Source organism: Orycteropus afer, unplaced genomic scaffold, assembly GCF_000298275.1.
Source record: "Orycteropus afer afer isolate SDZICR_OR568_19922 unplaced genomic scaffold, OryAfe1.0 scaffold00251, whole genome shotgun sequence".
Taxonomy (NCBI): domain Eukaryota; kingdom Metazoa; phylum Chordata; class Mammalia; order Tubulidentata; family Orycteropodidae; genus Orycteropus; species Orycteropus afer.
The window spans coordinates 1,419,550-1,427,728 of record NW_006921838.1 but is presented as its reverse complement, the minus strand read 5'-3'; positions in this window follow the sequence as shown (position 1 = coordinate 1,427,728).

The following is an 8,179-nucleotide window of genomic DNA, read 5'->3' as shown; positions in this document are numbered from 1 at the left end:
GCTCTGCTTCCTGTTTCCTTGGTCTCTCTGCTTCTGTTGATTAATGATGAAGGCAACTCACTCCACAGGAAATCTTCCTGCCCTAAAAACACTCAGCTTTCTTGCTCTGTGGCCATTCAACCTGCTACTCCATTTCATGCTGGCCTTCTCTACCAATTAATGCCTGAAGGCAACCTACTCCACCAGGAAGCCTCCTGTGCAATGGACCTGGCTTTCTCCTTTGTGGGCTGGTAAGGCTGTTGCTGTATCATGCTGGTCTCTGTGCTCTGCTCCTGCTGTCTCTCATGCTGTATGCCATGGTCTCTCTGCTCGGGTCTCAGGTCAAGGATGCACTCTACTCCTGTTTCCACATTTTAGGTATCTGTTAGAGCAGTACCCTGCTCCCGGTACCAAATGTATTAGACTGGGTTCTCTAGAGAAACAAAACCAATAAAACATATATATAGAGAAAGCGAAACTTGCCTTAGGAAAATGGCCCACACATGTATAGAAGCTGCCAAGTCCCAATGTCAAGATGGAGGTTTTTCCCGACTCATGCAGCTGCAGGGGCTGAGGAGCTCAAGGTTGGCAAGCAGTATACTGGCTGTTGACTCCAACAAATGATGAATCCAAGATCTCCAGGCCGAATGGTGGATTGTTCACTCACAGACTATTGTAAGCAGCACAACAGAATCCCAATCCACACAAGAGTCTCTTTTCCCAGGATGTCCATAAATATACTGGGAGCAGGCAACACCCCTAGGGAAACCTCCTTTCAACAGATTGGCTGCTCAAAACATATACATCTGATCCCATCATTGGAACAACCCACTTCACAATTGCTTAAACCACACAGAATTGTGGTCCAGCCAAGTTGACGCACAGCTCCAAGTATCACAATATCCATATGCCCACAAGGAAGACCAGTTAATACTATTGTTATTCAAATTTACGCAACAAGCACTAAAGCCAAAGATGAAGAAATTGAAGATTATTACCAGCTTCTGAGGTCTGAAATTGATCAAACATACAATCAAGATCATTGATAATTACGTGTGACTGGAATGAAAAGGTTGGAAACATAAAAGAAATATTGGTAATTGGAAAATATGGCTTTGGTAATAGAAATGGCACCAGAGAATGCATGAGAAAATTTTTCAAAACTAATAACTTATTCATTGCAAATACCGTTCTTCAACAACATAAACAGCAACTATGCATGTGGGCCTTGCCAAATAAAATACACAGTAATCAAGTTGACTACATCTGTGGAAAGAGGCAATGGAAAAGCTAAATATCATCAGTCAAAACAAGGCCAGGACCTGACTGGGGAACACAGCATCAGTTGCTACTAAGGTAGTTCAAGCTGAAGCTTAAGAAAGTTAAAATAAGTCCACTAAAGCCAAAATTCAACCTTGGTGTATAACACCTGAGTTTAGAGACCATATGAAGAATAGATTTGATGAATTGAACATCAATGATTGAAGACCAGACATGTTCTGGGATGACATGCAAAACATCATACATGAAGAAAGCAAGTAGTCATTGAAAAATAGGAAAGGAAGAAAAAAACAAAATAAATGTCAGAAAGGACTCTGAAACTTGCTTTTGAAGGAGAGTAGCTAAAGTAAATGGAACAAATGATGAAATAAACACGCTGAAAAGATTTCAAAGGGTGGCTTGAGAAGACTAGCAAAGTATTATAATGAAATGTGCAAATACTTGGAATTAGGAAAGTAAAAAGGAAGGATACACTTGATATTTCTCAAGCTGAATGGACTGAAGTAAAAATTCAAGCATTGAGTTGCAATATTGAAAGATTTTATGGGCAAAATATTGAATGATACAGGAAGCATTAAAAGAAGGAATACAGAGTCATAGTACCAAAAATAATTGGTCAATGTTCAGACATTTCAGGAGGTAGCATATGATCAAGAACCAATGATATTGAAGTAAGACATTCAAGCTGTGCTGAAAGAATTGGCAAAAAAACAAGCCTTCAGGAATTGACGGAATACCCATTGATATGTTTTCAACAAATGGATGCAATGCTAGAGATGCTCAGTCATTTATGACAAGGAATTTGGAAGCCAGCTACCTGGCCAACTGGTTGGAAGAGATACATATTTGTGCTAATTCCAAAGAAAGGTGATCCAACACAATGTGGAAATTATCGAACAATGTCATTAATGTCACATGCATGTAAAATTTTGCTGAAAGTAATTCAAAAATATTTGTAGCAGCATATTGACAGGGAACTTTCAGAAATTCAAGCTGGATTCAGAAGCGGACATGGAACAAGAGATATCACTGATGATGTTAGATGGTTCTTGGCTGAAAACAAAGAGTACTAGAAAGATGCTTACTTGTGTTTTATTGAGTATGCAGAGGCATTTGACTATTTTTCATCATTACTTCCTTTATAATAATTTATTTGAAATATGACACATGAATTTGCTTTGGGAAAACATGAAGGATAGAAACATCAAAGTGAAATGGAAGACATATTCTGACAAGGCAAATGTTTGATTCTGAGGTTCCTGATTCAGTTAGCATCCCAAGTGAATGCGACAGGAAGAGGTAGAATCATCTTTACTGCATAACCATCAGCATACTCCTTCACTTCCCATTGTCAAAGTAGAGGAGTGGCTCTCAGCTCTGTCCAAGCATTGTTTAATGAGTACGTGGTGAGATGTACTCTTTACTTGAGGGCTTCCAGAATGTAATCCAGCCAGCCACTTTGCTATCTGGGTGACCTGTAGTCCGGAAGCATATGCAATGTGATGGAAAGCCAAGCTCCAAGAATTGAAAATGGAGGGAATCATTCACAATCTTGAGTGCTACAAAGGATACAACAGGTCATCCAACCAAAAGATTATAAAAACAATATCTACACCATTGCCTAGGGTTTGGGTGCCTGCCTGCTCTGGGGTTGACATGGAAATCCAATTCTACTGAGGGTTTACACATGGTAAGTGGCAAAAATCATGACAGAACAGAACACATCAATTCCTTTCTTTTGAGGAAAATTAGCCTTAAGGGAGCACTTAGGGTTAGAATTTTCAACCATATGGATCATAACAAATCATGGATAACACTATTATTAACAGAAATTCTAGAACATTTACTTGTGTTCGTGAGAAACCTGTATATAGACCAAAAGGCAGTCATTAAAATAGAACAAGGGGATTTTGCTTTGCTTAAAAACAAGAAAGGGTAAATCAGGGTTGTATCTTTTCACCATACACGTTCAATCTGTATGTTGAACAAACAATCTGAGAAGCTGGACTATATGATGAAGAAAATGACATCAGGATGGAAGAAAACTCATCAACAACCTGCAATATGCAGATGACACAACCTTGTTTGCTGAATGTGAAGAAGACTTGAAGCACTTACTAATGTAGGTGAAAAACTACAGCTTTCAGCATAGATTACACCTCTACATAAAGAAATAAAAATCCTCACATCTGGACCAATAAATAATAGTCACGATAGATGGAGAAAACATTGACGTTTCAGGGATTTCAGTTTACTTGCATCCACCATCAGTGCCATGGATGCAACAGTCAAAGAATCAGAGGACATATTACAATGGGCAAATCTGCTACCACTGGGCTCTGTAAAGTTTTAAAGGGCAAAAGTGACACTCGACACACTAAGGTGAACCTGACCACGCCTTGTTGTTTTCAGTCACTTCATACATGAAAAATGAACAATAAATAAGAAGGCTGCAGAAGAGTGGATACATTTGAATTGTGGTGTTGGTGAATAATTCTGAAAATATCGTGGACTGCCAGAATAACAAACAAATAATGTCTTGGAAGAAGTATAGCCAGAAGGCTTCTTAAAAGCAAGAATGGCTGGACTTCATCTCACTTTGGTAGTGTTGGTAGAAGGGACTGGTCCCTGGAGAAGGATATTACGCTTGACAAAGCAGAGGATCAATGAGAAAGGGGAAGACCCTCAACAAGATGGACTTCTCCAGGGGCTGCAATAACAGGCTCAAGCACAGCAATATTGGGAGGATGGCGCAGGACCGGCAGGGTTAGTTCTGCTGCAAGTAGGGTAGCTGTGTGTCAGAGAAGATTTGATGGAACCTAAAAACAATTAACATGGTTTCAAAATGTCAATGGTACATAGTGTCTATCATTTCAAAAATTATGACACGTGTCAACAAATGAGATTAGAAGTTTAAAGATCTTTTGCAACCAAAATAGCTTTTCCTTTGTGGATGTGCTTTTTTCAGGGTCAAGATGAAGATATATTGTTATGGGAACATGAGGTTTCTTTTCCGTCCCCAGAAGATAGTAGTTGCTGCAACAGTTAATCTCAGAGTTAAATTTACTTTTTAAAATGAGGTTTCCAAATTATAAAGTAGATTATAACCATGCCCCAGAGCTATCTCCTTTTTATTGTATTATCCTTACATAGAAGCCATCGTGATTCTGATGGCAGAGATTAGCTCGAGTAGGTGGTACTGAGTTAATTCATATCCCGGTTGCCCCGGGAGACCTAAATTTAAGCTGCCTATTCTTTCCCAGGGCAAGAAATAAATATGAGTCAAGTGCCATTTTCTTGGTTCTGTGCATTTCAAAACCCAGGCTTTTTCTCATTTCTTCTCTTAAAGTTAGCATTTATTTGCATTTTCTCTAAAAGGGAGGCTTCACACTGCTGACTTTGGTTGAACATCAGAGAAACCAACAGGGGTTTGGTGAACACATGCCTTTGGAGTTTGGGCACAAAATGAATGAATGAGTCCATGAATAAATTGGATGATGACTCCCTAGTTCATTCATTTGTTCCATTTTGAACAAATCATAGAGGCCACACATTTAAAAATCAAGTGGGGAAAACTATATTTAGATATTCATTACCAGGATAGTAAAAGCCTTGCAACTGTTTCTGAATCTCAATGATTCATTATATGACAAACAATTACAGAGTGCTTACTCTGTGCTGGCCGTTGTGTTTAGCCCTGGGTATACAAAGAGGACTATGTCAGTATCATGTCTTCCAATGGGGACCTGCAGTATAGAGTAGTCAGATGTATGTTTTGCTGTTTTTAAAAACATTCAGAGCAAAGTGAAGCACTTTTTTTTTTCCTCACCTTCTATAATTCCTCTAATGGAGTATGTACCTAAAAAAATATATATATATATTTCTTGAATGAATTGCTCTTTATAGATAAGCATCATTACAAATATAAAAGGGTTCATTATCTAACCTCCTTCTCTGCCAATGTTTTTGATTTTAAGGAAGCTAAAAAATACAGAAGTCGAGCCATGGTTCTATAATGCCATTCACTGATGTAATAAAGCTGAGAAGTTAAAGCTGGGAGGCACTGATATCAGATTTTATTAAAATCAACACATACTTTGCACCTGAAATATTTTCTGTGGTGACCCAACAGGAAACCTCTCCAGCTCTTCTACCGCTTCTGATTAAGAAGAAAGAAAAGGCAAGAAATATAGTCAAATGCTGCCTGACCTTTTGTATACAGCTATTGTCAAAACTGTTACCATTTTGCACTTCTATGATCAGAAATTGCAGCAGTGCTGCATAAAATAGAGTCAAATGACACAAATGACAGCTCTGCGTGTAAAACAGGGCTCTGAGTGTCTCTTCCTGCATCCTCCTCTTACAGTCTTCTCCCAATACTTGTTTGTCTCCACGGTAACAGCATTACTGGGATTCTGTTGAAGTGTGTTTTGAAAGCTGTTTTTACCTGAGAAGTTAGCATATGACAGAGCTGTCCATATCTCTAGCTTTCTCAGGTTAATGTTCTATGGGGGGGGAAAAAAGCATGTATAGAACAGCATTTGCTTATTAATGATCAGAGGTCTATATTATTTCTTCTTTAAAATTGTGTGTGTCATATTACAAATGATTATGATGGTGTCATGTTTTTCAGAAGTTATGTACACAATTTTAATAAATGGATAAAGTGTGGTTTGGCCAATACATTTAGATAATTCTTCTCAATTATAGAAAACATCTGTGGTAAGAACCTTGGCTCAGGAACGGGGAGGCATGTGTTTTTATACAGGTTTTGTGACTGATTAATATTGTGTCCTTGGACAAACCATATCTTCTGGAATTCAGTTCTCTTAGCCAGGAAGTATGTTTCAACAAAATGATATCTAAAGACCTCTTTTAACTCTGACATGCTCTCATTATCTATCTATATCTATCTGCATGGCAGAAATACAGTGCGTCTCCAGTAAATACTGATTCAATTAAATTGAAATAGAAATCATTCTTTCATAAGATTATATATAGTTAGGTTACATTTTATTTGAAAATATGCAAGATTATTTTCAGTTCATAATTGTTGAGTGGAGTCTTTTGCTCCACTGCTTTCTTCAAATACCATGATAAATAATAAATAAATAAAAAGATGAAAGGCAGAAGTGAGAAATTGACAAAGCAAGGGAAATGCCATAGCAGTAAACTAGTAACCTTGAAGTACATCTGCCGAATACTGTAATGTTTGTGACAAGGGAACATGCTGAGACCTTACACGTGGCACTTTGCATGGCCTACAGCACATAGATTTTCAGCAAAGTTAAGTGTCACTCTCCTGAAAGGCATATTCAATGATGCTTTGATTTAAAACAGGCAATCTAAGGCTGTGGAGAAATCACTATGATGGTCAGAGTGTCCCTGTGGAGACAGTTCAATACCACCGAGTGTCCAGAGGAGGGTTAGTTGAATGTAAAAACACACCCACAAGGCATTTCCATTGTCTATGACTGAGTATTCTAGCTGAGGGTGACTACAGGAGATAAAGTGAAATTAAGAAAGAAGGGGCTATGCATTCCACATTGTTATCCAAAGAATATGAAATATGGTGGGTTTTGCTATGAATGTTACTGACCTCTTGAACAGCAAAAATCTAAGGGAAATATGACTCTGTTCCCTGGGTGAAGAAAGTAACATAGTAGATGAGAGGGTATGTGAGACAACAAACCTAAGCAAGATTTCTCACTCAGTCTTGTCATTCTCAGTATTATTTGTCAGCAGACAGCTGGTCCTTTTCAAAATATTAATAACTATAAAGGAATTCACCTGAGTTCCATGAATATAATCTTTAAAATTAACTATTTTTAAATGACAAAATGTGTATAAGGAAAAAAGAAATGACAAAAAATTATCTATAGTAAAAGAAATGACAGATAATTTGAGGTATCTTGAAAAAGAGTTCAAAATGATAAATGTTCAAGAAGACAATGAAAGGAGATGAAAAATGAAGTACTAAATTCAGGGAACAATCAAAAGATATGCAAAATGTCTGTAAGTATGAAACCCACAGTAAAAGAAGAAAAAAATGAGAGAAAATAAAGTCATGGATGTGATACATAGACCTAAAGATAGCCTATTATAAGAAATTGAGAGGAACGGTGACATGGTAGACAAGGAATAAGGTTGGTCAATGAGAGCAAAGAAGATTCACCATCCACAGATTATGATTTCAGAAAGAGAAAAAAAAAAAAAGTTATACATAAGAAAAGAATTTTCTAACTTAAAAACTGCATCTTAAATTAAAATTGATAATTGTTCCCTAGGAGATATTGTTCGATATAATCATAAGACATATCCTGGTAAAATAAATGAAATTGAAGAAAAAAATGATGCTAGAATACACTAGCAGGAAAAATAGGTTTCATGAATTGGTGTTGACAACATGGATACAGAAGGTCTTGATGTTTCTCTGACAGTCAGAGACAGAAGAATGGATGAGATTCTGAAAGAGCTTATTTCTCCAGGGTTATATATACAGGCAAAATGTCCTTAGACTCGAAGGACAATTGAAAAATCCTCTCAAGTCTATAACATCTCAGAGAATGCAACACCTAAGTGGTTATCTTCAGAAAATTAATTGATGAAATGTAGCCAATGATGAGGATGATGAATTTAAAATAAAGAATTTAGAAAGGGAAAACTGACATAGAGCCATAGAAAAACACTAAAGTAATTTAAATGCAAATTTAAACACAGTTTCCAAAATATGTTTGAATAATAAAAGTAATAATATAGTTAGTTACATTATTATTATGTTGAATATTATTACATCAGGAGCTCTGGTAGCATAATGGCTAAAGCACTTGACTGCTAACCAGAAGGCTGGCGGTTCAAACCCATCAGCCACTCCTCGGAAGGAAGATTGGGCAATCCTACTTCCGTAGTGATACTGCCT